The following is a 17,697-nucleotide window of genomic DNA, read 5'->3' as shown; positions in this document are numbered from 1 at the left end:
ATTCTTTAATTAAAGCAAACATTGTTAAAAAATGTTAACTAGAATTATATTGATGTATTATACCCTTTTTTGATTTTTCAATGATTTGTGTTATATAATAAAAATGATGTTTCATATGTATCACGGACGTTTTCGGTTCTTCTTCGAAAAATCTAGGTGACAAAAACAAATGAACAAAATGCTGGAAAATAATAGAATTTAAAAAAGAAGAAGAATTTGCACCTAAAGAATTAACGGAATTACTATTTCCTGTAAAAAAAGTTTACTATTCAAACCACGAGACGCCAGAATTAAAGCAATAATATTGTATTACATTAAGCATTTTTTTTTTCACGGAGGTCACCACTTATCAAGATCCGGAAGCCACTCGGGGATAGGGTTATTGCGTGTACAGTAATCAATGGGATAGTATCGTAGTAATCGTTACTATTGGAGATTTGATAAAGTGTCTTACTTAAGGGGGTGGTTCATCAGGAATTTGTTTATATTGGACTTGAAAACATCCAAGTTGTAGTCAGCTGGGGAACAGGTAAACGTCAGAGAATTCCACAGGCGTTCATTTCCAAGAAAGAAGCTTTGTTCATAGAATCTATGTTTGGAGTTAGGCACAGATAAAAAGTGGGGAAAATTATTGACAGTGGTTTCAGCTAGACGGGTGTTTATCGCGAAAGATTGGCGAGGGGGGACCAGAGATTGGAGCTCAGATTAGCACTTGCCATGGAAATAACTTAAAATAAAGACAGACTCGCAACGTCTCTTCTGTGGGAGAAAGGTTACAAGGAAGAGAAAAGGGCCTCCCCAACTAAGCTATGAAGTCTATTTTGTACTCTGTCAAGGACAGATAGGCTGTTTTTAACAGCTCCTGCCCAGATGCGGCAGCAGTACTCCATCCTTGGATGTACTTAGGCTTTATATAGATAGAGAATCGCATCAGGGGTGAGATATCTTCTGGAGTAGTAGAAGGATCCCACCATTTTCCCAGCGACCTTGGCAACAGACTTGATGTACGTGTTCCACTTCAGATCAAGAGTAACGGTCAAACCCAGAAGCTTGTCAAAATATGGAGTTTCCCCAAGACGAGAGCCATCGGTTTCAATTGATGCCAGATGGGGATCAGAGCGTTGATTACGTAAAGATAGGAGCTTGGTATTACATGCATTAAAAGTAACCAGCCATCTATTCCACCACTATACCACGCGCTCAAGATCAGAGGAGAGATATTATTACTGGTTTCATGTATAATATTATTAATTGAGCATAACTATTGATTCAAGTATTTTTAATTAAAAAAAAACAATTCAGAATATATTATTTTTATCTTTAATCAGAGGTGAATAATTACGTTTTTTGCAGTTGTTGGTGAATTGAACTAGAGTTTACAAACTGAATGACAAGGTGGAGGCATAGGGTAGGACTTGCTCTATATGTTTTAATCTGATTAATTTGCTTTTTTTCTGGAGGAGATTAGTTTTGCTCGGTTTAATAGGTTTATAACAATTTTTTGCTATTTTTTATCTCTGGAATTTAAATAGAATTCAAGTTGATTGTTTATGAGTAGAAAATTTGGACGTCTTATTTGTTGTGTTAATAAGAATAGGATTTTATGATTTAGGTTTTGTTCTACAGTGAATTAAAGAACAGAGTTTATCTAAATTTTTCTCCGACGCCATTATTATCAGCTATAATAAGAACATCATCAATAGAGCGTTCAATATCAATATAGAACGATTTATTATGCGATTAAATATTTTATTTTCTGTGTTGTCATACAGCATTCACTAAAATCCAAACTGAGAACCGAACTCATTAATGCTCCGTCAATTATCGTGTAAATGTTTCACTTCAATGGCACAAATTGATAACATTTTAATATTTTAGTTTACAAATAACGCAATACAATTTTATCTTGTGGCACTTGTTCTGGCGTCTCATAATTTAAATTATTAAAGCCCTTTCTGTAAAAAATAATAGTCTTATTGATTTCATATGCGTGTTCTTGATGCCTTGAACTTCTCTTTTTTGCTTCAGCGTTTTCGTTCGTTTGTTTTTGGCATATGAGGATGATTCGACGAAGAATCGAAGTTTGTGATACATATAAAACATACGATCATTAGAAAAATTAAAATAAAATGTATTACTATGCATAAAAATGTGTTTTTTAAACACGCTTTCTTATGTATATGTATGCACATAATATATGCATTCAGGAAGACAGGAGTAAAAGATAAATTTCTAAAATATCGATTTCCTTCAATTTTCTTTTGCATGACGATCTTATTAACAAAAGAACCGAAATGTTGGGGAATTCGAATATTTGATATTCTATTTCGTCAATTTTAGCAATGCGTGAATAGAGAATTTAAATTAATTACCCGCACACATGTTAGCTGCTGAGGCTCGGTGGTAATAAAGATATTTATCGGAATGAAAAACACAGTTCAAATACGCCATAGAGGTGAGGGTTGTCGTAGATAATCTATAAAAGCAGTAAATGAGACAATCCCCAGATTCAACATGCACAATACATTGTTTTCACAGCAGTGTAAAGTGCACAAAACATTCGTCTAAAAAAGAGGAGAAGTAAAACCGAATTTAAAGACATTTCCTGTGGTGTCCTTTCTAGTAATGTGTGTCGGTTTCGCAGCAAATGAGGAAGAAATCTCGTCTATTTTTTTAACGCAATGCGACTCGAGAGTTCCTAACACTATTTGTTTTAAGAGGATACGATATTAAATGATCCAAACCACCTTCTCTTGAGGGGCTCACACTAGTCTGCAGATCAATTTACCAGCAAGGGATATAACTCTGGTTTAAACGCTTTAAATATTATCCACCCCTGATTAAACAGCTTTTTATATAAAAAAAAGTTTACACTCACAGAAGGCTCAAATAACTTACGTTTGTAGGTGCTTCCTATTCCCCTGAAGAGAAACCCTGTCCAATTATACTAAACTGTCTGTGATAATGACACGCGTATAACCCCAATGTTTGACACTATTCTTTTTCATTTCATCATTTTTTCTCGATTTGAGGGTTTTCTATCGAACACATTCTCTTTTATTTATATCTATTTTATATCATATGCATTACTATTAATTTGATATTATAAGACGGATCCAGTGTTCGGGAGTGATGAAGAAAACTGATATGTCATTTGAACCATTCGTAACCATAAGTACGAGTTTAATGCATAGGAATTATTCCATGAGAAATGAGTACAGATAATAGGTTATTTCAGACATCCGTTACGTAAATAAATGCTCGATTAGTTTATTATTAGATTGTCAGATATGATGGGAGAAACTAACGTCTATTTCGGCCATCCTAAACTATACCCGTCAGATTTTCATACATACACTAGAAAAATGTGACCCGTTGTGTCATCCATTTAGCTCAGGTTAGATCATTTGAATAAAAAAAGTTTTCAAAATTAATGTAAAAATAACACCTCAGCTGAGTTGCTTTTTACTCGCTATGTCTCTTCTCCTCCTTTCTATTTCTCTCTAAGCTACGGATGAAATATTTTAGTACTTATTTTGTTATACACCTTTTGTTTATAATGGACTATTCCAATCTTTGATTCGTTTTGCCCTTTATTGCGTTCTACTGTCCCCCTAGAGAGAGAAAGAGAGAGAGAGAGAGAGAGAAAGAGAGAGAAAGAGAGAGAGAACAAACAATATACAGTGGGAAAAGATGAGTGTGATATTCAGAAACTCAGTAGAATATGTTAACTTGAAAATTAAGGTTAATTATAAAAACGGTTGAAATTGATTTGCATGTCAAATATAATTCGGAAATAATAAGGAATATTTTAGCATGTATTTTGTGTGATTCAAGTATAGAGTAAAAACCTTCGGGAAACAAACGTTGATTAGCTCAGCTTTAGCATCATAATAATTTTTTGTTGTTGTCTAATTTTCTTTTCTATTTGTTTATTTTTTCCAGGGCCAGAGAATCCTATCGGATGCTAAACATTCACTTACATCTTTTTAGTAGCATTCAATTTTGATTTTTTTATGCACTTTGTTCACCGGGTATTTCGCCAAGCAATTTTCTTTTTATTCTTTTTCATGATTCCAAAGATCTTTATGATTAATGCAATGATTTAAACCTTTTTATCGTTTCAGTTTGTTTTCTGTACCATGCAAAATATCTTAGTAGTTAGTTCTGTTCTATGCTGGCATCCTTATGGACAATGACTTGAACTATGGTTGCTACTTTCTCCTTCTTGTCTTATACCACCGAGTCATGTTTAATAGCTCTGTTATTTTAAAACTTTGTTGCTGTATAGATTGCATAGTCACGGTGAATGGTGTAGACTTAATTCTAGCAGTTCTTTCAAGTATATGCGTATGGTATGATGATTTTATGGTTTTATGTGTTATCGGATAAATAGGACAGACAAGTCCATAGTCACGCGTGGCTTCGTTTTTTGGGACTCGGTTTTGAATAGATTAAATGCATTAAAAACATTCTTTGTTACATTCATAATTATTTTCGTTCCCGTTAATTCGATTCCGTTTGTTTCTCATGAAAAATTAATCTTCGACTTCAGTTGAAATGCAGAAGAAAAACACTGGACGGGATGTTAAGCTAATAAATAGAAACAACGAACGCACATCTCGGTGACGAACTATCAGAAAGACACAACTTCAGTCGACAATGGATGACACCGTCGGGTCAGCGTATTGAGTGCTATTTACATATTCCACACACGCGCGCGCACACACACACACACACACACACACACACACACACACACACACACACACACACACACACACACACACACACAAGGAGATATAATCTATTATTACACTAAAGTTCAGTTAACGTTTATTTCCCTGATGTTTTTCCACTATACTTTCTTCACATAAAATCATATACATGCTAAAATATTTCTTAGTTTTGGGATTGAGTTATGTTATAAAAATAATTCCATTTTACTTGCTCAAATTAGTCGTTATTAGTCGCATGCAAGTCGGTCGGTCGGTCTGTCGGTCGGTCGGCTGTCGGTCTGTCGGTCTGTTCGTAACACTTTTGTGCTTGGCCTTTTTGGTTAAGATCAAAGGTCTGTTGTTAATAAATCCTGTTCTTAGCTTTTTAAGCTTTTTTTTTGGCCTTTTGGCCAAGATCAAACTGTAGTATCTGTTTCGGCAGATACTGCAAGCAAAGACCATATCTGGGAGAAACCCCACTTATAAGACCTTGGTCAATGATGGGGCAACCCTTCATACCAATTGTCACTATCCAGCTCCCCTACTCCCCGGAGAGTTGGCCCCCATTTCCCCCTTCACTCCTCATATTAAAAATCGGCCTTGTGCCTAATTTGCTCGGTGGGGGAGCAAATAAATACCTTTTTCTTGGCATTTTGGCCAAGATAAAAGTGTAGTATCTGTTCGGCATATACTATAAGACAAAGACAATATGTGGGGGCAACCTCACATATAAGACCTTGGTCAATGTAGGGGCAACCCTTCATACCAATTGTCACTATCCAGCTCCCCATTTCCCCTTCACTCCTCACATTAAAAATCGGCCTTGTGCCTAATTTGCTCGGGTGAGGAGCAAATAAATACCCTTTTCTTGGCCTTTTGGCTAAGATCAAAGTGTAGTATCTGTTCTTACTACATGCTCTACTTATGTTTGTAACTTTGTGATATAAAGTGGGGGATCACTTTTCTGTATTAATTTAATGTAAAATGATCACCCACTTTACAACTAGTCGGTCTTAAAGCCATTTAAGTCATTCTCCAGATCATTCAAGTTGGTTTTGAAGGATTCCAGTTATTTTTTAAGCATTCAAGTCATTCTTAAGATCATTCAATTCATCCTTAAGTTCATTAAAGTCATTCTAAGTCATTTACTTTTTATTTATTTAAGTCATTTCAGCCCATTTTTCGGTTATTTTAGTTTATCTTTAAGAATTTCATGTGAATCTCATATTCACGCATTCATTCATTACACGAGAGCACGTGACTAATGGCTATCGACCTTGTTTATAATAAAATGAACAAGTCCTATTCCTTTCTCTAAGCTATCTATGTATTTTTTCGCTTCGCTTATGTTGATTCAACCATTCTGTAACAGTTCTTAATATTTACGTGAGCGTTTAGAGAAAGAATGATTCTCTTTTGCCAGAGTCGTCATTTAATATGCATACATGTGTATTTACATATCATAAGTACACATGTTAATGAAAGGATATTTCAGAATAATATTGACTACTACTACTACTACTACTACTACTACTACTATTAAGCGATAATAATGATCTATATCAATAATCTCATAAATCACATCCTAAGATCATTCGTAGACATTTACGTTGACGACACTATCATCTATGACAACACTTCAAAGGCCATTCCTGACCAAGTTCTCTCTGATTCTCTCTCCTCTGATCTTGATCACGTGGTGTAATGGGGGAAAGATATTGCTAATTAATTTTAATTCATCTAAAACCAAGCTTCTATCTTTACATCATCGACGCTCTCATCCCCATCTGGTATCAACTGAAATGAATGGCGCTCGTCTTTGGGAGGATTCATGTTTTGACAAGCTTCTGGGTCTGATCTTTACTCCTAATCTGAAATGGAACACTTCCATCAAATCCGTTGCCAAGGGCGCTGGAAAAATAGTGAGATCGTTCTTCCGCTCCAGTAGACATTTCACTGTTGATGCAATTCTCTACTTATATAAGAGCCAAGTGCGTCCAAGGATGGAATACTGTTGCCATATCTGGGCAGGTGTTACTTCGTAGCCTAGTGGTGGGTGCCCTTTTCTCTTCTCTGCAACTTCTTTCCCACAGAAGAGACGTTGCGAGTTTGAAAAAGATGAAGAGAATAAATAAAATTTTGAATATTAATAAACACAGTTTATGACAAGTGTTTATTTTAATTAGATTTGAAGACGACTATGTTGTAGACCTTAGGGAAACTATTTGGTAACAATGGGAATTTCTTGAAACGTAAGGCAGGCGGAGAAAGAAAGGAAACTTTTGAAGTTGTCGCTTGAGTAAGTTTATAAAGAGTAACCCCTACTGATGATACCTACCTGAAATCTACGGGGATCGGGCCCCTTTAGCCCCTTTCACGTATCTATTAATTTGTTTATTAATTTCTATTTATTGTGGACTATTATCATCATCTTTCTTAGTTGTTGTTTCACGACGTTTCGGCCAACTATTTCTCTTGCCATCGTCAGGTGGTAACCACGACGGGATAGGAACTCCGAATTCCCTAACTGCATTCTCAGCAATTACTGCCATCCATAGTTGTTGTCCCCTCACCACGTTTTGGCCAAGTAAGCCTCTGGCCGGCTTTGGGTAGGATTCAAACCGATATATTCGGACAATTTCACCTGGAACCGTAGAGATTAAACGTCTCTATGGCGCAGTGGATAGCACCTGACGAAGGCCAGATGAATAGTTGGCCGAAATATCGTGAAACAACATCTAAAAAAGATGAGAATAATAGTCCGCAATAAATAAATGAATAAATGATACTCATCTCAATAATGAATTCCAATGAAATAATATATATACCATTTGGTACGGACCGGACCGTGGAAGATCAGATAATAAATAAACGTGGATTTATGAGACCAAAAATCCAACCTTAGTCGCCCTTCGGGGTCCCTGGCGCAGTGGATAGAAACGTTGAATCTTTACGGTTCCAGGTTTCAATCTTACCGAAAGCCGGCCAGAGGCTTACTTGGCCAGAACGTGGTAAGACAACAACTATGGATAGTAGAGTTTTATTTTTTCACTCACCACTTAGAAAAATGTTCTCTCAAGACAATAAAATCTTAAAATCAGTTTTTATTTTGAACATTTTTCATCTTCCCCTTTAATGGCCAATGGGTAGGCTAGTATTATTAAAAAAATTAGCGCGGGTCGTTTAATGCAAAAACACCTTTTAAAAAGTCGTAAATAAATACATAAAAAATAAGGACGGATAGAGAAAGACCGAACTTTTCTCAAAGCGAAAAAAAAAGAAGAAAACAAAATAATAATAATTGCGGGGGAAGGGATGAATATGCCAACGTCAAAACGGGGCGTGAATCGGTTCTGAAAATAGGAATCGATTTACTAGAATGTTATATGTGAAACTGATCCCCCTTCCAAATTTTTAAATATTGATTTTTTTCAATTTATTTTATAATCTGGTAGCTTATTGTCCAATAAATCGCAGAACTATTCTAAAACAGACGAAAAAGAAAAAAATTGTAACGGGGGTGCTGATTGTTCAGGTGTACCTTCATATTTTTAAAAAATATTTTCTTTTCCCAAGTTGTGCGTGATTTTAACCCCCCCCCCACTTTTTTCGTATCAACAATTATTTCTTTACGATTGTTTTATGTGTACTTTTCATTGCAAGAAATCTTTTCAATAAAAAAGCAAATATGTTTTTCTTATGTAAAGAAAACTACTTGATCAATTTACATATTTCAAACAAAAATGTTTTTACGACCCAACGTAGTTTACCTCCTAAGAAGAAATCAAAATCTACTTTTTTTTTGGCTAATACGTTTCAACGGCCTTTAAAAATAATATAAAAGAAGAATTTATTTTTAAATAATTAAAATTTAATATTTTAGCGTGGGGATCACTTTCCTATATAAATTTAATAAAAAATGCCATCACACTGCTCGACGATGTAGCGAGACATGTAAGCATTTTTTCAAGTTTCATGGCGGGGATGGAGGGAAACGGTGTGCGTGTGTGGTCATAAATTCAAAACATTTTTAAAATGCGTAGAAACACTTCAAAATGTGCATATGTGTGGGGGATCTTTTGATTTTCTTTTAAAGGTTTGCTTTGAAAAGGTCTCACCGTTCAATATTAATCAGTTAATTATTATTTCTTGATATTTTAAAGGTTATTAGCACACACACACGCGCGCGCACACACACACACACACACACACACACACACACACACACACACACACACACACAAAACAAAAAAACTAGAGTGGCCATGTACAATGCACCGTCCTGGTATTTTTTCTTTTCGCTTTTTTCCATTTTTTTTTCAATGGATATACACTTCTCTTATATAAAAGAATTCTCATTTAATCTAAGGGGTATGGTGTTAAGACCTTTATTACCCAATGTATTTGGTATTGTTTTCACTGATCGCCATGTTTGTTTTCGTACATACGTGCATTCAATTTTTGCGCGTGTGAAATTGCGTATTGTTTTCACTGTTTGCCACGTTTGTTTTTGTCCGCGTGTGCATTAAATTTTTGCGCGTTTGTACATTTATTGTATTTACTCACTTTAACTTTTATACATTAATTCTGTATATACTATTCCATAGCTAGCTATAACATATACTGACCAAACCGGTCACGCTTAGTCTAGTATATATATATATATATATATATATATATATATATATATATATATATATATATATATATATATATATATATATAAGGGATACACAGTTTAGTATTTTTAATTAAAAATTGTACGATATCAAATGAAATGCGCCGTAATTTTTTTTTTTTAACTAGCGGGGCCCTTGTATTGGAGTTGCCTTAGAAAATTGGGAAAATCAAGAATTGCGACTCCTAGAAATGCATTACCTGGAAAGTACCATAAAAACTCTATTCTCACAAAAAACTGAGTTTTAATCCACAATTAAAAAGTTAGGTGTGTCTTTTGTTTTAATGGATATTAGAAGTTTTTGTTTTTCAGTTATTGACTGGTATACGAATGAAGCGAAATTTGTTATGGTGAAATTTAATTTCATGATTAACTTATTGTTTAGATACACATTAACATACTTGCTTTGTCGCAATGTGCGCGCAGATGTGTATGTGTGTGCTTTGGTAGCGGAAGTATGTTTACGTAGCGAAAGTGGAGGGGTGTTGTTTATAATTTATATCGAACCGGATCACAACACCCGGAAATAAACTGACTTGAGAAAAAGTCCTTCCGACTCTTTTCATCCAAGTTGCTAATGTTTTTTAATGATGGTGTAAAAACTAAATGTGTACTAAATGAAAACAACGACTGAAGTACAAAAATAATAACAGTGAATTAATGAAATGTGATTTTGCAAATTAATATGCCGAAATGAACCGAAATTAGGCTTTTACTCTAACTATCAGTTCGATAAACTTATATGAATGGAAATGCTATGTCGTTACTACTCTACCTCGATAAGATCGGCATTGCCTCGCTGGATCTTGCGGAACCGTTTTTATACCGGTTTCTAGATTACATTTCGATGTGCGTCACATCACATGTAGTCTCTTTACTGGTGATCCACATCTACGTCGCAATTCTTCACCTCACATTACATGGAGCATTGAGTTGCGAATCAGCAAAATAAAATGATGCAGGTCACTCACTTCTAAAATCCCACGGCGCTTCTCAATCGTTCAAAGTCTCCAGCCTTCAAAGTTGCCCACGATACACAGGCACATCCGTTGCATTTTAGTACCATTTAATACTGGCACTAAAATGAACGAATATACAGGAGACTAAACCAGACCTTTTATTTTTAAGCGAAACTGGGGAGACTATTTCCCTAAATGAGTTCGTAATTAAAGGATTCTCTAACCTAACTTTCAAATCTGACCCTAAGATCGTCATGGGCATGGAATATGTGCCTATATTAAAGATGGCTTTCCATGTGGTAGGGACATCTCCAGAGAAGATCCTAACTTACCCTATATGTGCTTCCGAGAAGCACTAGCTCACACTATGGCATTTATATTTACTCTCTATCGCCCCCATAACACCGGAGTTACTATCTTTAAAAGCATATCTGAGAAAATTGACCAAGTTCTATCAGCATATCCTTCAGCTAACATTCACGTATGTGGAGACTTCAATGTTCACAATGTGGAATGGTTGACCCACTCAAACAAGACTGATGATGAGGGAGATTCTGTCATGATTTCTCCATTGCTTATGACCTCACTCAGATTGTTCACGAACCCACCCGTGTGCCCGACAATGACAGCCAGTATGCAAGTCTCCTAGACCTTTTTCTCACAACTTGCCCTGAACTATGTTCAGTTTCCGTTCTGTCTCCTCTTGGATCTTCCGACCACTCAGTTGTATCAATTAAGATAAAAATGAAATGTAATAAGTCCTCAGACGTACCTCTCCATCGTACAGTATATCGATACACTATGGCTGACTGGGATAGATTCCGTACATTTATATCGGTTCTTCCTCTGCGTTCCATGTTTAAAAAGGATGTGTCGTCTATAGTATCAGACCTGACAGAATGGTTAATTGTAGGTATAGACAATTTCATACCCTTGAAAAAGTTCCAGCAAAAACCTAACAGCCAGCCATGGTTTTCTCCAGAATGTGCTGCTGCTATTGCGCACAGAAATCACTTTTTCGACTGCTTCCAACGTAATAGATGTATGGAAACTAAAGCCGCTTTCAGGACTGCTAGCAACCATCGTAAGAAAGTAATAAAGAACGCAAGAGAGATGTATGCTCAGTCCGTCAAGTCCAAAGTAGCTGAGCAGCGGCTTGGTTCCCACCAGTTTTGGCAAATAGCAAACAGAATCCTGAACAGAAGCGTGTGCTCTATCCCAACTATCATCAATGGACCTGAGGTAATCTCGTCAGCATCAGACAAAACCAAACTCTTTGCCAAGAACTTTGCAGCCAATTCTACCCTTTGCGACCAAGGCCACCAACCTCCAATATTTCCTCCTGTATCAGAAAACACACTATGTGATATACAAATATCTGTATGTGATGTTGCCAAGCTAATCAAAAACCTTGATTCCAGTAAAGCAACCGGCCCTGACGGTATTCCAATTATAGTACTCAAAAAACTTCAACCAGAACTAGCACCCATACTTACAAAACTCTTTAAACGTTGTCTTAAGGAAAATTGCTTCCCATCACCCTGGAAAATCTCATCAGTATGCCCTGTATTTAAGAATTCAGGTGATCGTTCATCCCCCTCTCAGTACAGGCCAATAAGTCTCCTGTGCGTCATGAGTAAGTTGCTGGAATCTGTGTTAAATAGAGAAATAATCAACCATCTCAACAAAAATAACCTTCTTAGTGACACACAATATGGTTTCCGTTCTGTTAGATCTACAGCAGATGTGCTCGCAGTTATATCTCATAGGATTAGCGAATCTCTAGACAGAGGCAACCTTTCTAGAGCAATTGCTCTTGACATATCAAAGGCCTTTGATAGGGTATGGCATAAAGGTTTACTTCACAAGATCTCCAGCTATGGTATAGCTGGAAATGTCTTCTCAATTATTAAATCATTTCTCTCTGATAGATTCATAAGAGTCGTAGTTGATGGGCAAAAATCAGAAGCTCACAGTATAAATGCTGGAGTCCCTCAGGGGTCCATCCTGGGCCCAACTCTTTTCCTGATCTACATTAATGATCTTCCAAATCACATCCTTACATCATTCGTAGACATTTATGCTGACGACACTACCATCTATGGTAGCACATCTAAGACAGTAAACTACCAAGTTCTCTCCGATTCTCTCTCCTCTGATCTTGATCACGTTGTACAATGGGGAAAGGAGTGTCTGGTTACTTTTAATGCATCTAAAACCAAGCTTCTATCTTTACATTATCAACGTTCTCATCCCCATCTGGCATAAATTAAAATGAATGGCTCTCGTCTTGGGGAGGCCTCACGTTTTGACAGGCTTCTGGGCTTGATCTTTACTCCTGATCTTTAATGCAATACGTACATCAAATCTGTTGCCAAGGCCGCTGGAAAAATGGTGGAATCCTTCTATCGATCCAGTAGATATCTCACTGCTGATGCAATTCTCTATCTATATAAGAGCCAGGTACGTCCAAGGATGGAATACTGTTGCCACATATGGGCAGGAGCTGCTAGAAAAGACTTGTCCTGCCTTGATAAGGTTCAAAATAGACTTCGTGGCCTGGTTGGAGATGAACTTTTCTCTTTGCTGCAACCTCTATCTCACAGAAGAGATGTTGCGAGTTTGTCTCTGCTTTATCGTTATTTTCATGGAAAGTGTTCGACTGAGCTTCAATCTATGGTCCCCTCTCGCCAAACTTTCACAAGAAACACTCGTCTAGCTGAAAACATTATCAATAATTTTCCCCACTCTTTATCTGTGCCTAAACCTTAACATAGATTCCATGATCAAAGCTTCTTTCTTAGAACTGCACGCCTGTGGAAATTTCTTCCGTTTTCCTGCTTCCCAGCTGTCTATAATATGGTTGTCTTCAAGTCCAATGTGAACAAGTTTCTGATGAGTCGTTCCACTTAAGTTAATAAATTTACCGAACTTCCATTACTATCGATTACTATATTGTCCTTTTGACTACTCTACACTCTTTAACCCTTATCCCTGAGTGGCCTATCGGCCTTGGTAAGTGGTGACGCCTATGTAAAAAAAAATATATATACATAAAAAACAAGCTGGTCATTTCCGCGATTGATTTAATTTTGATACAAAATTTTGTTGGTTGGACATTTTTAAAGTTATACAGGAAAATAAAAGAAATCTTAGTTTTAAATTCAATAATTAAACAAATTAATTATAATTAATCATAATTAATAATTAATTTTAATTAATTTAATTGCATTAGTTTTTACATTTAGGGGGGGATAAATCGTTGCAGATTAAAATATTGGTTATTTGTCTTTCCATTATTTGAATCACTAGTTATCTCCGTTGCATTATTTGAGTCATTATCTAACATTGTACATGTTTACTTAGGTAGAATAATTGAGCAGAAATCATTTTGCTATTTTAATTAGAATATATAAATGGAAAAGATAAAGTTGTTAGACAGAACCAAATATCAGTGCTATTTATGTCAAAATCCTCAAATCCGAATGAGATAATTGCATACATTAGATATTACTCTTAAATAAATAAAAAAAAGCCTCAGATAAAAGCAAATTATGGAAACAAGAGGCGATATGTACATGCGTATTATTTGTCGCAAGGCGAAAGGATTAATAATTCAGACGAAATAATTCGGACAACAAGAACTGTTTATTAAAGGACGTTCGCTTAATGCGTCTTCAAATAAAACTGGACCACAGATTGAGATCAAAAGAAATATTGGACATTGTGTGATTTGAACTGTGTAGACATTTCCTTTGGATGCGTGTTGACAAGGAATTAAGCAAAATCTGATGTAATGAGATTTACCTAAAGAATAAGTCTATAGACAAACAAGAATTATTTCATGACAACTAGAGAAATGTGAAGCATTATCAAATCCGATGTTTATGTTTTAATTAGTAAACACCAGTCAATTTTTATTTTCATGGAAAGTTCTCGGCTGAGCTCCAATCTATGGCCCTCACTCGCCGAACTTTCGCAAGAAACACTCGTCTAGCTGAAAACACTATCACTAAATCCCCCCACTCTTTATCTGTGCCTAAACCTAAACGTAGATTCCATGAACAAAGCTTCTTTCTTAGAACTGCACGCCTGTAGAATTGTCTTCCGTTTTCCTGCTTTCCAGCCAACTAAATATGGTTGTCTTCAAGTCTAACGTAAACAAGTTTTTGATGAACCTTTCCACATAAGTTAACAAATTGACCGAATTTCCATTATTAACGATTACTATATTGCCAAATTGACTACTGTACACTCTTTAACCCTTATCCTTGAGTGGCCTCTTTGCCTTGATAAGTGCTGATGCCTATGTAAAAAAAAATATTTTGCAATATACATTGTAATTTGCATTTAATTTTCTCATATATATGCAATAGTTTAATCGATATTAAAAGTTTGAATTTGCCGAGATACTCAGAACATATACTACACATATATGCTATCTTAGCCAAAACATGAAGGACTCATAAAATAATATTTTTATGGCTTTGCATTTTAAATGAAATGAAGTTTTTAATCTGGTTATTGCAACGATGCATTATTGTATCATCTGTTAATAAGTTTACAGTGTAACATTAGTTCTGTCGTCATAAGACCGTCTTATCAGTAAGCATCTCTTCCTATTTAAGTACGTGGGGTACATCTTTCCATATTGTACATCCTCCTTTGGGGAACCACTCATAGTATCTGTTTTATTGTTATAATACCATCCTTTCAGGCATTACCGCCTCCTTTTGTATCGGGCATACTACCAGGCTTTATTGCCTTCTGAGGGGAATGTAGTATATTTTTATTCGCTATGATACAAATATTACATCTTTTTTTCAAGGGGTGGTATAGTATACGCCCCCAGCTTTATGATACAATTGTTTCGTTGTGTGCACTCAGTATATATAACTGCGTGGACAAATGGTCGCCGGACAAGTTTACCGACGAGTGTATATTTGGAATGACAACTAAAAGACTCGACTGTTTACAAAAGAATTCGAGTTTATTTTAAACAATCTTTCTTTACACTTTGGTGTCGGTTGTCACTGACTCCACTAGCGAGGAGAGAGGTGTTGGGAGAGATGGGTGGCGTGGCGGGGGTGTTGACAGATGACAGACTTGTTCTCACCGCGTCGGCCGGCTACTCTTTTTGTAAAACCAAAACATCTTTGTTTATATTGGTATCGGTCACGTTTCTCTAGCCCCAGCTGCGAATGTCAGCTGCATTCCGATCTGGTCATAAAATATTTGTTGATGTTATTATTTTTGATTAATTCAAAGCATAATTGTCCCAATAATCCACAACCGTTGTTTTCGATTGTAGGCCAATTTCCTTTTGTTTGTTTGGCCTTGAAACATCACCGCATTCCAATTATGTGTGTCACTAGCTCAGGTGACGCTCGTATCCAACATTCCATGTTGCCATGCTTAAAACGTGACCCTCACATCACGTTCTTGGCTTGCCTCTCCGATTTCTTCACAGGCTGTCCCCTTATTATACAACACAATCCCCTCACGGTTACCTTCTCCTTTTTCTTGAGCAGTGGGTGGAATACTATTGTATCTGTTCTGTTGTGATCATATTATCATCAACTCCACCCTTTTGTGTAGCCGGTAGTGTCAATTCGAAATCACTTTCGAATATCAAAGTATACAGCGTAAACATTTAGCCGAGTACTTTAAACCATGATAATTTATTGACTATGGAAAAGTTAAAAGTGATTTTTAAAACTTTAAATTTTAGTCGTAAATGAATGATAACGTAGGCTATTTTAATTTTAGTTTAATTTTAGTTTAATGTAGTTTCTAAAGGAGGTTGAATACTTCATGAAAATTCAGGTACCTCCGATTGTGTGGAATGTTAACAATGCGTATTAGACATCAGTTTATAAATATTTTTCAAATTTCAGTTTCTTTAGGGCATTTTAAAAAGATTTAAGGAGCATAATTAGAATACAATCTCCCATTTGAAATTCATATGCTTAATATTTGCACTAAATTCCACCAATAGACAATAGCAAGATTAAGCAAGATTACCTGAATTTCAATTTCTTCTTAAAACATGTAAAGATTGAGCCATAAATTTTAGACAATTTCTAGAATCCTGTAATGGATATAATTCTAATGATCTTATCATAAAAGAAAGATGGGAATTATGGTGAAACTCAGAGTGAGAAACAGTGTAATAGGCACACACTTGAAAGTTGTAAATGAGTCTGTAGTGAATATTTATTTCTATAAATTAAATTTACTTTATGAATAGAATTTTTTTTTGCATAGTCATAACCACTTATCAAGGCCCAGAGATCACTCGGGGACAAGGGTTAAGAGTGTACAGTAGTCAATTGGAGAATATAGTAATCGTTAGTAATGGAAATTCGGTAAATTTGTTAACTTAAGGGAAACGACTCATCAAGAACTTGCTTACATTGGACTTGGAGACAACCATATTGTAGTCAGCTGGAAAGCAGGAAAACGGAAAAGAGTTCCACAGGTGTGCAGTTCTAAGAAAGAAGCTTTGTTCATGGCATCTACGTTTAGGTTTAGGCACAGAAAAAAAGTGGGGGAATTATTGATAGTGTTTTCAGCTAGACGAGTGTTTCTTGTGAAAGTTTGGCGAGGGGGGACCATAGATTGAAGCTCAGTCGAACACTTTCCATGAAAATAATGATAAAGCAGAGACAAACTCGCAACATCTCTTCTGTGAGATAGAGGTTGCAGGAAAGAGAAAAGGACATCCCCCACAAGGCTACGAAGTCTATTTTGAACTCTATCAAGGCAGGATAAGTCCTTTCTAGCAGCTCCTGCCCACATGTGGCAACAGTATTCCATCCTTGGACGTACCTGGCTCTTATATAGATAGAGAATTGCATCAGCAGTGAGATATCTACTGGATTGATAGAAAGATCCCATCATTTTTCCAGCGGCTTTGGCAACGGATTTGATGTACGTGTTCCATTTAAGATCAGGAGTAAAGGTCAAGCCCAGAAGCCTGTCAAAACTTGAGGCCTCCCCAAGACGAGAGCCATTCATTTTAATTGATGATGTAAAGATAGAAGCTTGGTTTTAGATGCATTAAAAGTAACCAGCCACTCCTTTCCCCGTTGTACCACGTGATCAAGATCAGAGGAGAGAGAATCTGAGAGAACTTCGTAGTTTACGGTCTTAGATGTGCTACCATAGATTGTAGTGTCATCAGCATAAATGTCTACGAATGATGTAAGGATGTTGTTTGGAAGATCATTAATGTAGATCAGGAAAAGAGTTGGGCCTAGGATGGACCCCTGAGGGACTCCATCATTAATACTGTGAGCTTCTGATTTCTGCCCATCAACTACTACTCTTATGAACATAT

At 36.1% G+C, this 17,697-nt stretch overlaps 1 protein-coding gene and 1 non-coding gene across 2 annotated transcripts in view; both read left to right on the top strand.

Annotated features, from left to right (window-relative positions):
* LOC145241503 (short transient receptor potential channel 7-like) overlaps positions 1–17,697 on the top strand; it is a 979,843-nt gene that overhangs the window by 19,589 nt on the left and 942,557 nt on the right. The window lies entirely within an intron of this gene.
* LOC145241747 (U2 spliceosomal RNA) lies at positions 5,578–5,764 on the top strand. Its single transcript, XR_013862603.1, has one exon. It is a non-coding gene; the product is annotated as a U2 spliceosomal RNA (small nuclear RNA).

The sequence above is a fragment of the Euprymna scolopes genome, chromosome 20 (assembly GCF_053919585.1).
Source record: "Euprymna scolopes isolate OS-2025 chromosome 20, ASM5391958v1, whole genome shotgun sequence".
In the NCBI taxonomy this organism is placed as follows: domain Eukaryota; kingdom Metazoa; phylum Mollusca; class Cephalopoda; order Sepiida; family Sepiolidae; genus Euprymna; species Euprymna scolopes.
Note: the sequence above shows the minus strand (reverse complement) of the source record. Positions and strands in the feature narration are given on the sequence as shown.